This window comes from Leopardus geoffroyi, chromosome A2 (assembly GCF_018350155.1).
Source record: "Leopardus geoffroyi isolate Oge1 chromosome A2, O.geoffroyi_Oge1_pat1.0, whole genome shotgun sequence".
NCBI classification, from domain to species: Eukaryota; Metazoa; Chordata; class Mammalia; order Carnivora; family Felidae; genus Leopardus; species Leopardus geoffroyi.
The window spans coordinates 136,663,610-136,687,319 of record NC_059331.1 but is presented as its reverse complement, the minus strand read 5'-3'; the positions used below and the strand labels follow the sequence as shown (position 1 = coordinate 136,687,319).

The window sequence follows — 23,710 nt, the reverse complement described above, 5'->3', positions numbered from 1 at the left end:
CTTGAAAACTACTATTGCAGATAGTTTGACTTCTCACTATTATAGTCCCTCTATTCTTTTACCCTAGTCCTAGAGACAATTTATTTATTGCTGTCAAGGAATGCCGATGGGTTTATACAGTGCATGCTCTGGAACAAGCTCTTTTTTTCATTTATTTACTTTTGAGAGAGAGCAAGATCACGCATGCGTGAGTAGGGGAGGGGCAGAGGAGAGGGAGAGAGAGAATCCTAAGCAGGCTGTACTCTATCACACAGAGCTGGACATGGGGCTTGAACCCATGAACCATGAGATCATGACCTGGGCCAAAATCAAGAGTCGGACGCCCAACTGACTGAGCCACCCAGGCGCCCCTGGAATAAACTCTTTTAAGTGTTCCCTTGGTACCTCACCACTGCTGGTCCCCACTGCGCTGTCTGTCCCAGAGAAGGCTAGAAGAAGTAGGTGGCTTCTGGACCCAGATGGCTCTGAGAGAGTGGAGACATTCCGTCGAAGGCCCTGCTGGCTGAATTTGCTGAGGGGCTTTTGGCTTTTTAATCCTTTGCTACTTGATGTCAGGATGGCAAGAGTCAGGCCTAAAATCATCAGACTGACATATGCCATTAGTTAAATTTTCACTTCTTTTATTAGAAATCCTCTGAATAATTTGTTTGTTTTTTTCATTTGGGATTTCTTTGTTCTTCATGTTTATTCAGGAAATCTTCCTTTCTTTTAGGTTTGTCTGACAGGAGTCTTTGGACTTTCTTTGTTATGTATATTTATACAATATATATTTACATGTGTGGGATATATATCGCAGGACTCCTTGGCCATATTTGCATTTTGACAGCATGGGGCCTCTAAGTTGTCTTTGTTTCCTTTCTTATTTGCATTTTATCCAGACAAGACCTCCAAATTCTTATTACAAAATAGCCACTTAATGATTCCTTAGCACTGTCTAGAATATGGTCACATTGAAATGCCTCATAATTCTGAATAGTAGGCGACACCAATACAGGATGTCTACTTTCTAACTTAACACGTGTCTGTAATATTTCTTTAGTAATGAGCAGATGCTATTTTTTTAAACAAAAAATTACACTTAATTAGAAAAATGGAAAATAGATTTTTCAATATAATAATTATTTGGCAGCCTTAGAATTTGAATGCTTCCGCTCAAATTCAAATGGAATACAAGCCATCAGACTGAAAGTTCCTTAAATTCAGGAGTTATGTCTTATTCACCTTTCTATCCTGAATAACTAAAAAAGAGTCTGAGCATACCAGAGGTGCTCATTAAGTGTTTACAGTATTAATGAGATGAATAATAACAGAAATTTATTAAGTGCTAATTTCATGAAGTCATAAAACATCCTTATGGAGTTATCTTCTTACTAGATCATTTGAACGTCACTATTCAGACTTTGAAATTACTGAACAAAATTTCTCAATAGACTCCCACCATATGTCTAGTCTATTCATTTGAACTCCCTAAAACTCCTTTTTTTTGTAGAATTGTCAAATAATGGCTATTCCATGTGATTTATCCTAAATAGACCTAGGTCAATGTTATTTTTTTGTTATATATAATCTAATACAGGTAATATAGGACAAAGAAAACAGGTAGCTGATCCGTCAATTGAGACAACCTCATTGTGCTTCTGTATTGCTGTAAAGGGGTTGGATTTGGGGTGGAGATAAGGTACTATGATATGTTAGAGACCTATGAGGTGTTTTGTTTATATTTTGTTTCTGAACCACTCCTGTTAATCATGGACTGAAGGGAAGAGAGTGTGAATTTGGATCAGAGGTCAGAAACAAATACAGAATGCTGTAGAATTATATAGTCCTCTCCAAAAACTGAAGCAAATGGATGCACAATATTTCATATTGTGCTTGGGATTTTAAAATATATTATTTAACCCTATTTATTTTTTTTAATGTTCTTTTAGTTTTCAGAGAGGGAGAGAGTGTGAGCGGGGGAGGGGCAGAAAGACACACACACACACACACACACACACACACACACACACACACACACAGAATTTGAAGCAGGCTCCAGGCTCTGAGCTGTCAGCACAGAGCCCGACACAGGGCTCGAACTCACCAACCGCGAGATCATGACCCGAGCCAAAGTCGGACTCTCAACCGACTGAGCCACCCAGGCACCCCCATTTAACCCTATTTATAATGAGAGATGTCATCCAAGAAAAGGAAGCACTGAATCATTGATAACCATTTTGGCCAGTGACCACTTTGGTGCTGCTGGGTAACCTCTTTGTTCCACTGAAATCTTCTTTCTGGGAATAATATATTTTGTGGCTGACAACCTTTTGATTCCTAGAAATGTTCAATCCTCATCATCTCTCATCCCCAAATAAACAAACGTAGGAATATTTTCTAGGTTAAAGCAAACATCGGATACAAGTCGTGCAAGTTTCTGGGTGGCTTGAGGCAGCAGATATGCGTACAACAGTGTATTCCAAACTTTTTTCACTGCAAACCTCACTCGGAAATTTATTGAGCATCATCACACACACACACACACACACACACACACACACACACTCCTGAAACAGAAGTTTTGGAAAGTATTATTTATCTTTGATATTTAGAATTCACACTAATGTTTTTATTTTTTAATTTATATTATCAAAGCATTGCCACAACCCACTAAATTGGCTTCCTGATACACCAAGAGAGTCCCGCCTTTAATTGGGAAACAGGAAATAATTCATATGTAAGCATGTAAAATCTTTATTTCAATAAGGGCTGAGTAAAAAATATAAACAAGTACAATTGTCCTAGGAATGAAAACCTAGTAGAAGACAAAGCCTCAGCAATATTTTGGGAACAATTGAGGGAAATCGGGAGTGCCTGAGGGTGGAATTTTATTGCTGATTAATCTAGGTTGTTTCAGAAGTAAATGCCTTCTATAACTTCTATTTACCAGGTTTCAAATCTACACATGAAACATTATTTTGATTCTTTTTAAAACGTATCATTTATCTTTTTTTGATACCTTGTTTTTGCTAACAGTGTTTTTAAATAATCATATTTTTTTCCAGGAATGTAAATCTCATGGTTATCAAGAGATATAAAGCAATCTTTTGCCAACCTTGTCTATACATATCCCTATCTATCTAATCTATCTACATCTATCTATCTGGCATATTAAGTGATTGTAAATCTAAAAGGAAAACAGGAGAAGGGGACTAGAAATGCTGGATGGAGACAGTTGCAATTAAAATTTTTTTTTAATGTTTATTTATTTTTGAGAGAAACAGAGACAGAGTATGAGCGGGGCAGGGGCAGAGAGAAAGGGAGACAGAATTTGGAGCAGGCTCCAGGCTCTGAGCAAGCTGTCAGCACAGAGCCTGACGTGGAGCTCAAACTCACAAACCACGAGATCATGACCTGAGCCGAAGTTGGACGCTTAACCAACTGAGCCACCCAGGCACCCTGAGACAATTGCGATTTTAAATAAGATCATCAGGGAGGGTCTCAGTGAGAAGGTGACATTTGTGTTAAGATCAAAGGTTTGGAGAGCAAGACACATTAATTAAGAAAAAACTCTTCAGACGAAGGGAACTGAAACGGCAAGGAACCTGGTGCTGGAGCTTGTCTAGTGTGTTGGAGAAGCAGCAAGGAGGCCACTGGGGTGAGGCAGAGTGAAGAGTGAGTGAAGGAGTGAATGGTAGAAGATGACATCAGAGCAGTCACCTCAGGACAATGGTATAGGACACTGTGAGCCACAGTAATGATTTGGCTGTTACTTGGGGGCAAAACATGAAGCTAATGAAGGGTTGGAAACAGAAGAATGATAAAATTTATTTTACATTGGATAGGATCTGTGGCTCCTATATGTGGGGCGAGGGGCAGTGTGGGAGCAGGGAGACCATTTATAGTAAGCTGTGCAAAAGATGTTGGCTTGGCTAGTGGGGTAGCAGTGGAGTGGGAAGAGGTGGTAGGACTACAGATTATTTTGATGATACAGTTGGCAGCATTTGCCTACAGATGGGACATGGGCATGGGAAAGAAAGGAGTCAAGAATGACCCTGAGGATTTTGGCCTGAGTTACTGGAAGAACCCGTGTTGACCGATTGAATAATGATGAACACCTCAATGGAAAAATAGGCCACAGTGTAATTGAACTTAAAAAGTGATTTTTAAAGCAGTATATTTTGTTTAGCAAACCTTTTATCAAAGATAAGTGCACAAATCAGAAGTGTATAGCTAGATGCATTTTCACAAAGTGAACAAAACATATCCATGTAACCAGAACCTAGATCAAGAAAGAGAATCATTACCTGCACTCAAGGAAATCCCCTGCCTGAAGTAATTATTTTTAAAAATAACTCTGTATTTGACTTGGTTAGGCCTTTTCTGCATAGCAGATGATGCTGAGCAGCAGACCACAGAGTAGGGGATATCTTCAGAAGTCAGAAGAGGAAGAGTTAAGAAACCTACCTGCAACAGTGTGACAGGAATTAGTCATCCACTTGATCTCATAAAATTCATACTGAAAAGTTCTTTCCCAATAATACAATGTGAGACAGACAGAAGGCAAAAATAGATACATTTTCTACATAGATGTCAAAATTAGAAAGTTCACTAAAAAGTTAGGAAAAAAAAAAGGAGCCCTGAGTTGACAAAAAAGAAACTTTAAAAAACTGAAGTTGAATATATACTAAGGTCCAATGATCTGTACTTTTAATATAAAATATTCATTATCTGGAAAGCTTGGTGAAGGCAATGATGAAAGTAAGAGGATTTACATGCTGAGTCTGAAAACAGGACTTAGAAACTATGTTATAGTTTTTCTCAGAAGTTACATATGAAAAATGCATGATCCAAAATGGGTGTGTGAGGGGCTGGAGGTGGAAAGAGAGAAATAAATGAAATTAAGTTTCTAGATAACTGTATTAGCTCCCCCGCCCCCGCAGTACTTTGGAAATAAAAATCTTAGGAAGAGAAGAGTCCTTGATTTTGGAAATAATACAGAAAATTGCTTCATTCTGATTGGAAAAACGCTGTGTAAAGACTTTATGCTGACAACACAGGAATGAATTTATGCAAATATATTTTTTCTTCTTGGGCAACATGGAAGGAAAAAGAAACATTTTATAACTCTAAGAAATGACTGGAATTTCTCAAAAGCCAATTAAGGCCCTTTCAGTGATTAGCAGAAAGCAGCAGAGCAAGCCTGTGAATTACAGCCACAGAAAGACTCAATATGTCTTGATCCCTATTCTGCCCAGAAAGACACTCTACTAGTTGTTAATATACCTAAACATTCTTTATGTTATCTTGTTTTTTAAATGTTTATTTATTTTTGAGATAGAGACAGAGTGTGAGCAGGGGAGGGGCAGAGAGAGAGGGAGACACAGAATCCAAAGGAGGCTCCAGACTCTGAGCTGTCAGCACAGAACCCGATGAGGGGCTTGAAGTCACAAACTGTGAGGTCATGACCTGAGGTGAAGTCAGACACTTAACCAACTGAGCCACCCAGGCACCCCTATGTTATCTTTCTTAATTTTACCGGCTGCATTTCATTATTTTGAGTCTGAGGTCATGTCTTTTAAGGTCAGTTAACAGGCTTGACAATTTAATTCCTAAAACCAGAAAACAGAGACATCAGATATATCATACCTTGATAAATTATATGGATATTTTATCACTAAAAGGCCAGCTTAAAGATACTCCTGTGCTTAGAATCCTCTGGAAGGAATTCTTCAAGTTATATTTCCATCTAAATAAATGGTAATCATCAGGCTTTTGTGAATTACCCAAATGAGACTCATTATGTAAAATGCTTTATATTCAGAAAATCTTTCAATGGTTCTTTCAGTTTATTTTACCTATTTATTCTAAGTGATAGCTGTGGCCACACATTTATGTATCATCTTATTGAAAAAACACAATTGTCTCAGATATTTTAGCTATCTTCTAGTGATGTCTGTAAATCTTTCGTGTTGTGCTCAAGGGGCTATCCATTCTTCCTTTTTAGCAATATTCTAATCATCTTCACAAGTACTTATAAGATTCATCTTCTTTCCAATGCTAGACTGAGTGGCCTCCATGTTGTTAATGGCAAGAGCATTATCCATTTTGTTTACTGCTATATTTTGGTCAGTAACCATACAAAGTCGGGCATAAGTTTGGTAGTTAATATTTGTTGAAAGAATAAATGAATGAATATCAAACTTGTGGAGACCCCCGTGCACTGGAGAGAAACCAACCATGATAATACCCTGAAGTTTGTCTTTATTTCTCTTACCTCTTCTGGCATCAACACCATCCACCCACAGCATTCTGTCGGGGAGCCTATCAGATGACTGGGAAACATGGAGGTTTAAATCACCCAAGCTGTGTTTGCCATGTGTACTTAGGCCAAGCTTGGCCATACACCTGGCTCCACCTCAAACAGCCATGTGTTATTGCAGATACATAATGATGTGAGTGGGATTGTGTGTGAACGTGCTCTTGAAATTTGTGAAATAAGAAATATTTCAGCGCAACCACATTCACTCATCCTTCAGTTCAGATCCCTGTCTCTGAAAATGCTATTTTGTAGTCACATAATTTCTACCAAAAATGAAATAAGTGAAAGGCACTGACAGTACCCTGCCTTCCCTGAAACCATCTCTATAAATTGTCCCATATTATGTTGAAGAAAGAAAAAGCCAAAATGCTATGATGAATATTTCTAAGGCTGTTTTGATTCCTCCTGTATCTCCTATCCCAATTATTCGGCAAAAAAGGAAAGAATGTCAATATTTGTTAAGTGTTCCCAGGTGACAGACATCTTATGGGTAGTATCTAATTTTAACTTTGCAACAGGGCTAGCATGTAGGTACTACTTATCTAATTTGCACAGACTACTGGAAATGAAGCAAACTGCCCAAGGGCAGGTAGCTAATGAATATCGAAATCTGCCTGCTGTATCCCCAACATCTCAGTGCAGTAAGTGCATGCTGGAATTCACACTCTAATAGAGATCTCAGATTGCTTTAACCATCTTTTTTTCCCTCACCTGGATTTTCATGTACTGTGCTGCTGTCAGATTTTTTTTTTTTTTTTTTTTTTTTGAGAGCAGATAGTACGGAGACTCCATTAAGGAAACTTCTCAAAAAAGTAATTAATAATATGTAACTAAAAACTGTACAGGTGTTTAATGTCTATTTTGCATTTTTGGTTTCACAGCTTATTTAGTTCTAAAAGGCAGACTTATTGAAATAAACTTTTCAGTGTGTAGAAAGGTTCTCAAGTAAAAGGTCCCTTGCACTTAAAAATATTTTTGTTGGAGCAGCATGGAAAGGTACCACAGAAGCCTATTTGAACAAATTGCGTGAGTCATCAACTCTGTACAGGCATAGTCTGAAAGATTTGTGAATTCAGGTATACATTTTAGAAGGAGACTTAACGTTTCAGGGTTCCACCCCAGTTTGGAGGCATATTTTAAATAAACATTTATCATACACTACCCTTTTCTAACTGACTGTAGTTTCTTAAAATGTTGAAACAACAAACTAATCTTTGCACAGGACATATATATAATCTTTCCCAGGAGTTATTTGGGCTGGGGATTAGATATAATTTCACTGTCTATTACTATCAATTTAGGGTAAAAAAAAAAACACAAAAAATGTTATGTAATATGACATTTGCTTCTAAATTTTACCTGGAGGGGGCAGTAAGGAGGAAAACGGTAACATTTCGGTAGATAGGAACATTTTATTAAAAATCAGTTCTAACAGAGATGGATCATAAATGAGAAAAAATACATGTGTGGATGTGTGTTTAATCTATACCCTAAACTGCAACAGTTTATAAATCTTTACAAATCTAGATATATACATACATATACAGATATATGTATTTATTCACATATACATATAAAATTGATGAGTTTTTATTTGGTTTGTTTTCGGAAAATAATAGTCCACAAAAAGCACTGAAAGTGAGCTACAGCTGTCTTACCTATTCGAAGGATGTTTTAACCTCTATGTCACCAGACATTTACAGTTAAATATATTTTGATTCAATGTTTTCTTCTCCACAAGCACAATAAAGAAAGAATATTTTTTATTCCAATAATTTAAATGTGTTGTTAAAAATAACTCATCTTGGGGGTGCCTGCATGGCTCAGTGGGTGAAGCATCCAACTCTTGATCTTGGCTCAGGTCGTCTCACAGTTTGTGAGTTTGAGCCCTGCATTGGGCTGTGCATTCACAGTGCAGAGACTGCTTGGGATTCTCTCTCTCTCAAAATAAATAAATAAACATTTTTTTAAAAAAGAGCACATTTATCTTGGTGAGCACCGAGTGATGTATGGACTCATTGAAACATTATTTTGTACTCCTGAAATTAATATAACATTGTATGTTAATTACACTTCAATAAATTTTTTTATTTTAAAAAATTCATGTCACTTTTCCACCTTGCAGTATTTTTGACTCATTATAAAGACAGTATATATTTGTTTATTTCAGTTACAATCTTGTATTTTGTCACAATTGTGCACAAATTGCATTCCTTTCTACTCAGATCCACTAAGTCTAAGTGTTTAGAATGAACTTCGTGCATTGCATGAATTTATCTTATATAGAGATTTATTTTAAATGTATTGAGTTTGGAAATTTCAGGGCATTCATAGTTTTTTGTTTTTTTTTTTTTTTTCTTTCTGGAAAAGCTAAAGTAAAGAAAATCATTTTTTATTGAACACCTATTATGTGCTGTCCCAGGGAACTTGATTATAGAGTCGTAGCATTGTTCACATTCCAGTAGTTGGTGCTAGTATTACCAGCTCCTACTAAAACCACAAGAACTTGCTTTATCTTATTCATTTCAGTGGATCTTGGATTGCAAAGACTAGACTTCCAAGTAGATGCTAGCTATTTTGTTAATGTCATATTTGAGAATCGTGGATTTTAGAGCAGTATTGAAATAACTATCCATGGCTTGAATTTTCTTTGTACAGTTTTATTAAGTATTATTGGGCAGAGGTTTATATTCCTTGGCACAAGGGCTAACTCAGTACCTCCTGAGGTAGTCATCCCACCTATGAACTACTATGGCTCTAAGAAAATTCCTTCTAATATACAGCAGGAATCTTCTCCTTGTAAAATCCATCCACCAGTTCTCAATTAACTCCCTGGGGTTATGCAGAAGCAATCCAGTAATTATTTACTGAGCATATTAGTTTCCTAGGTAGGGTTGCTGTAACAAAGTACCACAAACTGGATTGGTTATAACAACAGATATTTGTTCTCTTCTATTTCTGGAGGCTAGAAGTCCCAAATCAAAGTGTTGGAAGGGCTACCCTCTCTGAACACTCTAGGAGAAAATCTGTTCTATGTCCTTCTCTTAGCTTCTGGTGTTGCCAGCAACTTTTGGCATTTCTTAGCTTATAGATGCATCACTTCCGTATTTGCCTCCGTCATTGTAGAGTATTTCTCTGTGAATCTGTGCCTGCGTCTCCTTTTCTTATAAGGACACCACTCCTATTGGACTAGGGCTCATCCTGATACCACCCTAACAGTTAACATCTACAAAGACCCTGTTTCTACATAATATGACTATTTCAGTGATACCGTGGGTTAGGACTTCACCATATCTTTTAGGGGGCATAATTCAACTCATAACACAGAGCATCTACTCTGTCTCAGGGTTTGAATTAGTAACTGAAGAACATAAAGAGGAAGAAAAAGATAAAGTAAAAAGATGAAATAACTACACTCTGAAGGAGCTCAGCCTCATCAGAAAAAGGCCCATGAAGAATTAGTACATGCTTAGGGGCATCTGGCTGGCTCAGTTGGAGGGGCATAGATTCTTGATCTCAGGGTCATGTGTTTGAACCCCATGTTGGGTGTGGAGATTACTGAAATAATAAATAAACTTAAAAAATAAAAAAATTCGTACATGTTTAAAGTGAGCGAGAACAAAAATGCTGAGAATGGAAGCAGCAGCCCACTCTGATTAGGCAGGTAGAACAAGGCTTCACGGAGGAGGTCACTTCATGTTTTCTTCCCACTGATTTTCTGCTTGATTATAAAATTCATATTCAGTATAGATCATTGGAAAATATGGAAAGCATAAAACAAATAAAAATGTTACATTAAATGTTCACTCAAGGATAACAATAGTTACTACTTTAGTGAACATTTTTCAGTATTTATGCATGTATAAAAACTTTCATAGGAAAATGAAATTGCTACAATACTTGCTATAATGTTCTATAAACAATTTATTCTGTTTAATGCGATTTCAAATATTTTTTCACTTCACAAGATACCCTATTTTTTTAGTTCTATAATAGTTGATTTTCAAGTATTACAACTTACTTAAACTGTGTTTACAGAACCATAAATATATTTTTAAATTTCTTAAACTAATGATGTGGTTTTCTAAACACATAAGAAAAATTTCCCTTGCCCTCCAGAAAAGTATCTTTAATTTACATTCTCACCAGCAGAGAACCTACTTCTACATCTTGTCACCAACATTGTATATTTTATTTTATTTTTTAACGTTTATTTATTTTTGAGACAGAGAGAGACAGAGCATGAACAGGGGAGGGGCAGAGAGAGAGGGAGACACAGAATCTGAAACGGGCTCCAGGCTCTGAGCTGTCAGCACAGAGCCTGACGCGGGGTTTGAACTCACGGATTGTGAGATCATGACCTGAGTCGAAGTCGGACACTTAACCGACTGAGCCACCCAGGCGCCCCTGTATATTTTAAAACTCGGCCACTTGATGGGTGAAAATGTATATGTTGATTTAATTTTCATGTCTTTGGTTTATAGTGAGGAAAAATTTTATGTATATATATATATATATTTTTTTTTCTGTTTTGCTTTTGTGAATTTTCCTAAAGATAAGCTACATGCAGGTAAATGCTGTATCTCTCATTTTATTACTAGATTCTAGTTGCCAGTGCAGTAGTGAATACAGTAAATATTTATTGAATGCATTCATGCATTACTTAATTTTTCCCCATGTTTTTATCATTGTATTTATATTTTGCTTACTGAGTAGTTAGTGCTTTGTATATTTTAAATATATTTAACTTCCCACTTATATCAAGACTATTTTCCCCACATTGTTTGCCACTTAATTTTTTTTTAATTAAAATTGTTTCCATTTTTGTGTAGCAAATCAAGTAACATTTTCCTCATGCATTGTGTCTTTGGTGCTTGCTAAATAAGGCTTTTTGCATGCGAATATTATGTAACTAACTATTCATCAGTAGTTATAAGAAGCAGTTCAGGAAGTAATGGTCAAGCTCTATTTTCTCTGAAACTTTTAATCATTGTTGTTGCAACATTGTTGTGGAATTATTTTCAAAGTGTTTTGAAATCCCAATTTTTATTATATTAAAATGATAATGGAGGAGCTCCTGGGTGGCTGAGTAGGTTAAACATCAGCTCTTGATTTTGACTCAGGTCATGGTTTCACAGTTTGTGGGTTCAAGCCCTGTATCGGGCTATATACTATCAGCCCAGAGCCTACGTGGATCCTCTCTCTCTCTCTCTCTCTCTCTCTCTCTCTCTCTCCCTCCCTTCCTCCCTCCCTCCCCTCTCTCCTCTCTCTCTGCCTTGCCCCATTCACTCAGCACACACACATGCTCTCTCTCTCAAAAATAAACATTTTTTAAAAAGATGATGGAAAATTATAAAAACTGTAGTAATTCTAGAGCCAAGAATTACTGTTAAACATTTGATATGTGTTATCTTAAAAAGTCAACTCTATTATCCTATTACCATCTCTGCTTTACAGCTGAGGAAATTGAGGCTAAGAGAAGTTAGTAAAACTTATATTTGAGTTTGTTTCTGAAACAGTGCTTTCTGATTATTGTTACGTCAAAACATACTGCTTTTATTATTTTAGCTTTATCATCTGCACATCAGGTAAAATAATGGACCAGCCTTCTAAATAGAGGTTTCTAAGAAAACCAAAGCAGGAGGCATCAAAATTCCAGACTTTTGCCTCTACTACAAAGTTACAAAGTTGTAATCATCATGATAGTATGGTATTTGCACAGAAGTAGACACATAGACAAATGGAGTAGAATAGAGAACCCAGCATTGGACCCACAAATGTATGGCCAACTAATCTTTGACAAAGCAGGAAAGAGTATCCAATGGAAAAAAGACAGACTCTTTAGTAAATGGTGCTGGGAGAACTGGACAGAAAACATACAGAAGAATGAAACTGGACCACTTTCTTAAATTTTTTTTTTTTAATGTTTATTCATTTCTGAACAACAGAGAAAGAGCACAAGCAGGGGTGGGATGGAGAGAGAGGGGGACACAGAATCTGAAGCAGGCTCCAGGCTCTGAGCTGTCAGCGCGGAGCCCAATGCAGGGCTCGAACTCATGAACCTCAAGATCATGACCTGATCAGACGCTTAACCAACTGAGCCACCCAGGCGCCCCGAAACTAGACCACTTTCTTACACCATACACAGAAATAAACTCAAAATGGATGAAAGACCTAAATGTAAGACAGGAAACCATCAAAACCCTAGAGGAGAAAACAGGTAACAACCTCTTTGATCTCAGCCGCAGAAATTTCTTGCTTGATATATCTCCAAAGGCAAGGGAATTAAAACGCAAAAATGAACTACTGGGACTTCACCAAGATAAAAAGCTTCTGCACTGCAAAGGAAACAATCAACAAAACTAAAAGGCAACCAATGGAACATGAAAAGATATTTGCAAATGACATATCAGATAAAGGGTTAGTATCCAAAATCTATAAAGAACTTACCAAACTCAACACCCTAAAAACAAATAATCCAGCGAAGAAATGGGCAGAAGACATGAATAGACACTTTTCCAAAGAAGACATCCAGATGTTCAACAGGCACATGAAAAGATGCTGAACTTCACTCATCATCAGGGAAATACAAATCAAAACCACACTCAGATACCACCTCACACTAGTCAGGGTGGCTAAGATTAACAACTCAGGAAACAACAGATGCTGGCATGGATGTGGAGAAATGGGAACCCTCTTGCACTGGTAGTGGGAATGCAAGCTGGTGCAGCTGCTGTGGAAAACAGCGTGGAAGTTCCTCAAAAAATTAAAAATAGAACTACCCTATGACCCAGCAATAGCACTACTAATAATTTATCCAAAGGATACAGGTGTGCTGATTCATAGGGGCACATGTACCCCAATGCTTAGAGAAGCACTTTTAACAATAGCCAAATTGTGGAAAGAGCCTAAATGTCCATCAACTGATGAATGGGTAAAGAAGATGTAGTTTATGTATACAATGGAATACTACTTGGCAATGAGAAAGAATGAAATCCTGCCATTTGCAGTAACATGGATGGAACTGCAGGGTATTATGCTAAGTGAAATAAGTCAGTCAGAGAAAGACAGATATCATATGTTTTCACTCATATTTGGAACTTGAGAAATTTAACAGAAGACCATGGGGGAAGGGAAGAGGAAAAAAATAGTTACAAACAGAGAGGGAGGGAGGCAAACCATAAGAGACTCTTAAATACAGAGAACAAACAGGGTTGATGGGGGCATGGGGGAGAGGGCAAAGGGGGTCACGGGCATTGAGGAAGGCACTTTTTGGGATGAGCACTGAGTGTTGTATGTAAGCGATGAATCATAGGTATCTACCCCCAAAACCAAGAGCACACTGTACACATTGTATGTTAGACAATTTGACAATAAATTATATTTTAAAAAATAACAATATAAATGAATGAATGAATGAATGAATGAATGAATGAATAAATAAATAAAGGTTTCTGCTTTGTGTATTCTCCATATACAGTTAAGCCTCGTCTTCATTACTGATGTTTTTGCTCAGTACTGTCTTTCTAGTTGGAATAGTAGCTTAAGAACTCTGAGGATACAATCAAACCTATTTTTGAGTATTGTTAGGACCTCAACAAAGGAGATCCTTGGAGGTCTGTTCCCATGAGAAACATCTTATATCTCCTCTACTTACTACTTGTGATACCAGCTACCTTAAAGGAGGAAAGTGGCAAGTTGTTTTTGGTGTCTTCTCTACCCAGACCTACCTGCCCTATATCTAATAGACATCAAGATCTTCTAGCTTGTATAAGGTATTTCTGTTTTTGTATTCTTGGGCCATTTCAATGAGGATGTGGGCATAGAATAGGATTAGAGGTTTTCTAGAAATCCATCATGATCTTTAAAGGATGAGTAAATGTCTGTTTAGGCAGAAAAGAGGAGTAAGACATTCTAAATAAGAAAATTATTCATAGAAAATGTAGAAGTAAGAAAGAAGCTGCCTGGAGCTGGTGTGATTGCAATTAGAAAGACATAAAGTAGGAAAGGTAGTTTGGAATCCGATTGTGCAGGATTTGGTATGCCAACTGAGATACATGGGTTTTGTTCTTTTTTTTTTTTTTTTATTTTTTTTTCAATGTTTATTTATTTTTGGGACAGAGAGAGACAGAGCATGAATGGGGGAGGGGCAGAGAGAGAGGGAGACACAGAATCGGAAACAGGCTCCAGGCTCTGAGCCATCAGCCCAGAGCCCGACGCGGGGCTCGAACTCCCGGACCACGAGATCGTGACCTGGCTGAAGTCGGACGCTTAACCGACTGCGCCACCCAGGCGCCCCCATGGGTTTTGTTCTTTAAGGAACCATAAGAATATTCTCTCCACAAATGACAATCCTTCCAACACATATTCCCTTGAGATTGTCTTCTGCAAACTAATATGTCCACTTTCTTTTCTCACATAGCATAGTTCAATTTTATTTTTTGATAGTTCTCCTATGAACATACTTCAATTTATCTGTGGCAGTTACTAAATGGACTTTATTCAGTTTCCTTTTGCATCTTTAAAATTCTGCTTTCATGTATATAATATCTTGAAAACACAGGCTTTATCATTTTCTCTTTTTTATACTCTCCTACCACCACACACACAATACCTCCAAACACACACAAAATACTGGAATCACTTTATTAACTCAGTATACAAATTTTGGTGAATAAAGTGATTAATTGCTAGTATCAACAATCAATTGTATTTGGTAGTAATGCTGCAAACCTCTCTCTCTCTCTCTCTCTCTCTCTCCAACAGTGTATCAGCATGTCTCTTTTTCATTTCGTCTCTGAAAGGAAGTGATGCCCAAAGATCAAAATTAGGAGACATCCAAGCTCTCAATCGGGGACCTGTTAATTAGATACAAGTTCTAAAATCTTCCCAATATTTTATCCAAATGCAAGAGAATAATTTATTTGGAAACTTTTAATATCTATGGTTTCCTTAAAGCTGGTTTTAGAATAGAGCTGAACCATTGCCATACTTCCATTAAACCAAAAATAGGTGGGGGGGGGGAAGGAGAGTAAATGTTTCCTACTTGTTATATCCCTTAAATTGTCTCTAGCCATGCAGAGTATCTTTAATGGCATTATTGTTAGCTTGGAATGCTGTGTAAGAACCTTTGCAGATGTACCAACTTAAATAGGAAAAAACAACAACAACAACAACAACAACAACAATGGTTAACCGTGACATTAAAAAAAAAAGGTGGGATAATAGCATACACACCCTGAATAGTTTAAGCAAATTTCCTGAAAGTTATCCAGTGGAAATTTGGAACACTGTCTAGTTGTCTAAGTCTGAGGTAAAATGTACTATATTGGACACTGTTAAAGTGATCTTGAACTGAAATACATGATCAAGAAGAATTTGAATTAAAGAAAAAAAAAGAGTCCTGTTATGACAAAGTAGTGGGGAAAAACATACTATGGGAATATTTAAGTATTCCATACAAAATATGGCTCCTGGATGTTTGATATCATCTGTGACTATAAGGGTTAGTATGTTAGTATATGCGGGTGGGGATGTGTCTTTTGGTAAACACCTCAGTGTGCTGTGCTATCGTGTTCAGTGGGCAGCATCGATTCTGATACTGAATTTCTTAGATAAACAAATGATTATTTCAGAAGCAATAATAAGAAACTCAACAAAATATACCTAAACTTGATGAAATCTAAATTTTAACAAGAAAACAAGAACATAGATGTTTGTGATTATAATTGGATACTAAAATGAAAATATTTAATGAAAGCCTTAGCTTTACTTGAGGCCTTACAAGTGTGTGCAAACTACTCCTGTGTTTTAAAATGAGGTATGAGAGTACTATACATATGGGACTTGCAAAGGAGATGGTCAAAAGCCAGGTTTGTGTAGGTCTTCACCCACGTTGAAAGCATAAAAGGGCAGGCATGGAGATCAGAAGAGTGTTTATTATGGGAAGAGCTGTCAGAAAACTGAGTGCTCTACCCTCTGCCTGCCTCTTTATTATGCTCAGGAAAATAGGCATCAAAATAACCACTCAGAAAGCTTGGCACATGTCCCTTGCTACTTGGAAGGCATAGTGGACAGTGTCTCAGGCCAAACAAATTAAAGGGTAGGAAGCTGGCTGTGGTTGGCTGGCTGCCTTGATGGTGGAACTGAGAGAAACCAACACATTGGGGCAGCCTGTTCTTTTCTTCCCGAATTTCTTAGCGGCAAAGAATGTGTGATGGTTTCTCACAGACTACATGAGGGAAAAGAGAGACAGAGCAGAGCAGGTGGGTAGCTCGATTTTTTCTCCAACAATATTCTTTCAGAGGAGAGAAGCTGAAGGTGAATCCTGGATGTCCAGGGACTGAGGTATGCTGTCAACCAGAAGCAGTACTTTGCTCTACACCACAGGACTTTGGAGAAGCGTTCCCCAGCAATAGGCTTCTCTCCAAAGAACCTTGAAAAGCATTCCAAAAACAGAACTAGAGCTTTAAACACCTGCCAAGCCTGGAGAATGTCATCTCCAGTTCTTTATGACAGTGTATGATGAATAAAATCTTCCCTGCTACCTCATCTTCCCAAACCCACCAGCTCCACCTTGGGAGAAGTCAGAAGCCATGGATTTGCAAGCTGGAGGAAGAGAGGTAGAAGCATAAAACAAACAGAAATAAGGCTGATATTCCTTTGAGCAGGTTTGATCTAGGGAGCAGAAGATTTGGTATAGTATAGCTGGAAGTTTTTACAAATCCACGGGACTGGTCATTTTATTATTAGAACTGTGATTTAGGGGGCTAATGTTACCAGAGGTTACTCTGAAGGTAACCAAAAAAGGCAATGGTGCCTGCCCTAAAGTTCATCTTTTAAAGCGAGGGAAGAACCAAGCCTGCAGAATGGGTTTGGATGGACAGCTATTTCCTGGTTGCGCATTTGATTTGTTCTTGTTACTGAACAATGTGATTAGTTGTTTACCTCTCCCCAAAGCCTTCTAGGTTCCAGACTGAGGCCATTTGGCTCCCATTGTTAACTTCATCGTAGCCCCAAAATAAAAGGGCCCCTTCATCCCAACATACCTCAGTAGTTCTGGATCCATTTACCTCATTGCTCACCCCTCTAGCCTTATACTTTGAGCCTTGTTTTAATAGCCATCATTTTGTATCCTTCCTTGGGACCAAGCTTCCATCTTCTCTTCCAACTCTGAGTTCAGTTTTTGATTTGCGCCTGACATCCTCCAGCTGTTCCTCCTGTGGCCTGAGCTCCAGTCCCCTGTTTGGAGTACCACCACACATTGACAGTCCACCTGCCAGCCAGCCCTCCTTGTTTCCAGACACTTAGGCTGTGCAAAGTTTACCTACTGGGCTATCCTACTCACTCGTTCACAGAGCTCCCAGAAGCAGAATTCCTACCCAGACTTTTCCCTGCCTCTGGCTCTTTGTTTCATGTCATTGCTAAAACAGACTCCTTTTGCCTATGTTGAGCCTCCTGATACTCTTTCCTTACTACTGAGAAAAACCTCAGTTACTGTCCCATGCCAATGGGCCTACCTCATTTCCTGTCCCAAGAACTCCTTACAGATCAGGCCTAAGCCCTTTCAGTCTTCTAGACTTTGGTTAAGACCATGGAGAGCATATTCCTCAGTTTAAAAATGTTTATTTAATTGTCTAGTCTGGGTGTTTTAGAGTAACAAAGAAACATATCCCTGAGTACCCTCATGTGAGGAAGACCCATTTATGCAATGCTTAAACTGATGAAAAGAAAGTTTAATGTATTTTTAAAAATCCACTTCTTTATTAATTGCTCTTACACTTTTGTATTCCTTTTTCACCCAACCCTCCTGAATGACAGTTCTAGCAGGGAAGATGCCTTTTGGAATCCCAAGTCAATTTACCAGGCCACCAGGATAGTAAGCCTCTTCCAAAGCCATGAGCACATCAGGCAGCAATGCCACCTTGTAGAACAGGTATATCAAGATATCTAGGTTTTATTGTGTACTTTCATTTGTGGAAACCCGTATTCATGATTTATAACCTACACCAGCTTGATCAGCAGGAAAAGCAATATAGCTGTAACGCTGAGGATGTTGTCAAGGATGTAGGCTTGGATTTATGCATTTATATAAAGCAAACTCCCTTTCTTTCTTTGTCCCCTCTTTGTGATCCACCCAGATTCCCATGCAGTACCACCTTTGTGGCAGTTTCATGGTGAAGTCTACCCTTGCATCATATCCCACACCCGTCGCTATGATGTCTTTTTAATAAAAAGTGCTAGAACAATATTAATTTTTTAAAATATTTTTATCCTTTTTTAATTGCTATAATTTCATTTAATTCTTACAGTTTACACTCAAATTTAAAGTGGGCACAGGGACCAAATAGTGCCATTTTATAAGGGTATGAGTGACACCAAAAAGTTAAGAAATTTGACCAAACTTAGTTGGTAAATTGGGTAAGCCCCTGTTCTCCCAACTCCCAGCCCAGCATTCTTTCCATTATGCCAGCCCTTATCCTTATGACTTCTATTCTAGTCTTTTAATTGAGGTATAATTGACATACTATATATGTTTCAAGTGTACAACATGACAATTCCATATTTGTGTATATCGATAACTACCATCAGTCTGGTTAGTATTCTTCACCAAACATAGTTAAAAAACATTTTTTTTCTTGTGATGAGAACTTTTAGGAATTAGAACAATATTAATTCTAAAGATTAGGTTTGGTTGCAAGTGATAGGAAAGCAAAACAAAACAAAAAATAATGGTTTAAACAAGACAGAATTGGATAATTTCTTTGCTATCCTCAATACCTGGCTTTTCAAGATGACTACTCAAGTTCCAGTCATGAGGTCCACAGTCCAGCTAACAATACATTTTTCCCCTTTAAGTACATTTCCTAGAAATCATACAGGACACTTTTGCTAAATTCCATTGGCCAGAATTTAATGACGTGACCCTAGTTAGTTTCAAGGGAGGCTAGAAAGTATAAGCTTTATTATATGTGGTCACAAGCTTTGATAAATTTGTAGGTTCTATTACTGAGGAAGAAAAGGAGAGAGGATATTGAGGTGATAGCTAGCAATGCCTACCACAGCTTTGCATTTTATTGGCAGAGGTCTGTTTTCTTTAGATTATCTTTTTTTTTTTTGTATCTACTTATTTCTGGAATGCTGTGAGATTTTTAGGTCTCTTATTTTGTACCTGTGAACTGAGTACCATAAATGTCACTAATGGTAAAATTATTTTTAAATTTTATCTTTGCCCTAATTAATCTTTAATGTGACATCTTGCTTGGGTTTTAATTAAGAAGGTCCTGCATAAACCTTTTCTTTGACTTGTTTATCATACAAATCATGGTATTGAATACTCAGATATATTGATTAATAAAATAAAGTATATTATGCCACCAGTTAGACTAGTCCCTCCTTGTTACTCATTTGGACTCTTAATAATAATCAGTCTCAAACTCTTCCTCTTTTTTTTAAATTATTTTTTTAATGTTATTTATTTTTGAGAGAAAGAGACAGAGCACAAGCCGGGGAGGGGCAGAGAGAGAGGGAGACAGAATCCAAAGCAGGCTCCAGGCTCTGAGCTGACAGAGCCGGACACAGGGCTCAAACCCATGAACTGCAAGATCGTGACCTGTGCTGAAGTCGGGCGCTTAACCGACTGAGCCACCCAGGCACCCCACAAACTCTTCCTCCTAAATCTGTTGAAAATTTCACTGCTGAAATAATTTCCCTGGAGTATAGCTATGATAATGTCACTTCCCCATGTAAACACCTTAATAAATCCCCATTTCCTATAGAATAAATCCAAAGTTTTTAGCCTAGAATTTACCACTTCCCCCAATATTATACAAACCGTAATCTTTAGGTTTGTCTTTCATTATATCCTTTGTAACATTCATCCTTAGTGGAAATAATCCCTATATCCCCATAAATGCCTGACACTTTTGCTCCTCTCTAACTTTGATTCTGAAGTTTTGAATTAAGTACCTCCCCATACCTCCCCTGCACCTTTTCTCCCCTACATCTCTTCTTCTATATATTTTATCATTCTTCAAGGACGTATGAAATGCCACCTCTCCATGAAGTCCTGGCCCTGATATATTTTTTTAACATTACTACAGGTCAAATTTTAAGGAATTTATGCATCTCTTATCTCATCATACATCTTATTAAATAAATTTTATTTAATTTGACTCTTTTTTAGTTTATTTATTTTTTGAGAAAGAGGTAGAGCAGGGGAGGGGCAGAGAGAGAGGGAGAGGAAGAATCCCAAGCAGGCTTCACACTGTTAGCACAGAGCCCGATGTCTGGCTTGAACTCAGAAACCGTGAGATCATGACCTGAGCTGAAATCAAGAGTCAGAGACTTAACTGAGTGAGCCACCCAGGTGCCCCCAAATAAATTTTATTTAATTTTAATTCACCCCATAAGACTTTGAAGATAAGGTATGTACAATAAGTGTTTATTGAATGAATGAATAACATAATGTTTGACTTTATGAGTCAGGGCTCCTTGGAAATAACCTCATGAGAGATGAAGCAAACTTGGGCTCTAATATTTTACATCTAGTTTAATCTAGTACCAGTTAATAGTAAGTGAATGGCATTACTCCTTGGGGCCAAATGAACAATTCATAAGCTAACTCAGTTTCAGTGTAACATTTTTTTTGCAAGAAAAACAATAGCAACAAAAACACATTACAAACCCCACATATTTTGTTCTCCTAAGTGGTGGTGTATTTTTATTAATCATACCATTCCTTCAGGATGATAGTTTAAACTTATAGGCAAATATTTTCTCAACAGTTTTTAAAACAGCAAAAAGTGGGTACCATAAATTTGGAGCAATTTGATTAACCTTAAATTTGGGCAGCACTCAGAACAGATGATTGAACTGGTAATGTATGAGTATTTATAATAGAATGTGGTGTCCATCAGAAGCCATAAAATACAAATTACAACAAATTAGATTTGCTTCCTTCTTTTGACAGGTTTATCATAATGGAAAATCAGGAAGCATTATGTACCAAGGATATCTTGTTTTCTTTTTTTAGTTATTGAATAGTGTTCTTTATGTAATATAGAAATTATACTCTAATAGCAGTAAGAGAAACAAACATTAACCCCATCTGGTCATCTAATGATCGTCTCTCTTTATTCTTCCAAAATCCCTCCAGTTCTTTAATTCATTTATTCACCAAACATTTGTTGAACATCTTCTTTGTATTTCATATAGAATATTTGAATTTTTAATAGTTCATTTGACTTTCCAGATATCCATGTGGAGAAGAGGGTGAAATATAAATTTAGGGATAATATGATATGCCAGATCAATTCCCAATCTATCAAATCATACCTAAAGAATGTGGATTACTGATTTGGTATCAACCTAAAAGGATGCTAAAATTTCTATTTTCGGGCCTATTCGTAGTCAATATATTCATAATGGTCTTTACTATTGAAAGAAGTAATGCTTATCAAATGTGCAGATGTGCAGTTAAGACAGAATTGGTGGTGGTATCACAGATGATAAAAACTAGAATTTAATTCTGCTCCCATTTTCATGTCATAAGCCCCAGGATTTGTGTCTACATCATTGATAGTAATGATATTGATGGAAGTTAATGCTTTGAAAAGAGAGCTGTTATGTATCAGCCATGGTGCTAAATTTTACCAATTATATTTAATCCTCACCAAAAATTTTAGAATGAGACAGTCGTTTTATAGATGAAGAAACAAAGGTTCAAATTGGTTGGGTAACAAGGCCCCCAGCTCAGTGAGGATTAAAATCAGGATTCCAAGCTTGATCTTCTGACCATAGAGCCTGTCTTGCTTTTATTTCAAATTCTTTGTATTTACGTATAACTAGGAAGTTCTTTTTTTCAGTATTTGCCCCATCCTCAACTCATTCTGAAGGATTTCTGCCATGTCTACACTATATTTACAGACCTGTAAAATTAGAAACAAAGGATAGATTCACCACAGAACTTTCTGTGAGACACACAGATCACTTTAGTTACCTCTCCCTCCTTTCTCTTTCCAGGAATGCTTTTGTAATCTTATTCCTACTTTTTCCTACTCTCCTCAGTCCATCATGGGAGATAATAGGGTTAGGCTAGTTTTTGATTATTTACTTTTTTAAAAATACTTAATTTGTTAAAGCAGTTTTGGATTCGCAGCAAAATTGAGTAGGCGGTACAGATATTTCCCATATGTCTTCTATCCCCACAAATGCCTAGCTTCTCGTAATCAACATCCTGCACCAGAATGCATGTACATTTGTAACAGTTGATGAACCTACACTAACATATCATAATCACCCAAAGTCCATAGTTTACAATGGACTTCAGTCTTTGTGTCATATAATCGGTGGGTTTGTACAAAGGTATAAATGACATGTATCCATGACATTTATCCATCATTATGGTACCATACGGAGTGTATGTTTACCTCCTGAAAAATCCTGTCTGTTCACCCCCCAACCCTAAATTCTTTGCAACAACTGATCTTTTTACTGTTTCCATATTTCACCTTTTCCAGAATGTCAGATAGTTGGAATCATACAGTATGTAGCCTTTTCAGATTGGCTTCTTTTACCTAGTAATATGCATTTAAAGTTCCTCTGTATCTTTTTGGTTTGATGGCTCATTTTTTTTTTTGTGTGCTGAAATGATATTCATTGTCTGGATGTACTGCAGTTTATCCATTCATCTACTGAAGGACATCTTGGTTGCTTCCAACTTTTGGTAATTATAAATAAAGCTGCTATAAACTTTGTGGGCAGGTTATTGTGTATACATGTTTTCAGTTCATTTGGGTACATACCAAATTGGATTGTATGGTAAGGACATGCTTAGTTTTGTAAGAAAGCACCAAACAGTCTTCCAAAGTGGCTGTCCCATTTTGCATTTCCACCAGCAATGAATGAGACTTAATGTTGTTTCACATCCTCACCAGCATTTCATATTGTCAGTATTCAGGAATACGTGAGTAGTGGGACTATTTACTCTTTCAAAGACTGATGACCTTATTGCCGATGCCTGGTACCTAATTCCTTGGCTATTATAAATTCTAAAATGGCTTGGTTCCAAGCCATTTTAGCCACAATCAGTGTCTCTTCACCAACCCCCTGCAGTTTTCACAACCAAGTTTAGACTAGCGGTTTTCTTTATCACTTTCTCTAAAGTCTGAAAAAATGATACTGGCTAGAAGATAAGGTAAATATTTACGATGCACTGATTTTTAGCAGAATATAGCTTTAGAAAATGTCTGGACAATTTAGATTTCCCATTATGTGTATCGTTTGTTTCTGGGAAAGCCTTGTGATTTGCCTTTGGCAGCACTGCCACACCTTTTACCTGACTGAACAGCCCACAACTATAGAACCATGACATTTTCATTCATTTTATCCTCATCAAACTGTGGTCCC

General features: G+C 37.2%; 1 long non-coding RNA gene across 1 annotated transcript in view; it reads left to right on the top strand.

Annotated features, from left to right (window-relative positions):
• Positions 1-23,710, top strand: part of LOC123606756 — a 92,095-nt gene that overhangs the window by 34,146 nt on the left and 34,239 nt on the right. The gene's annotated exons all lie outside the window — the stretch shown is intronic.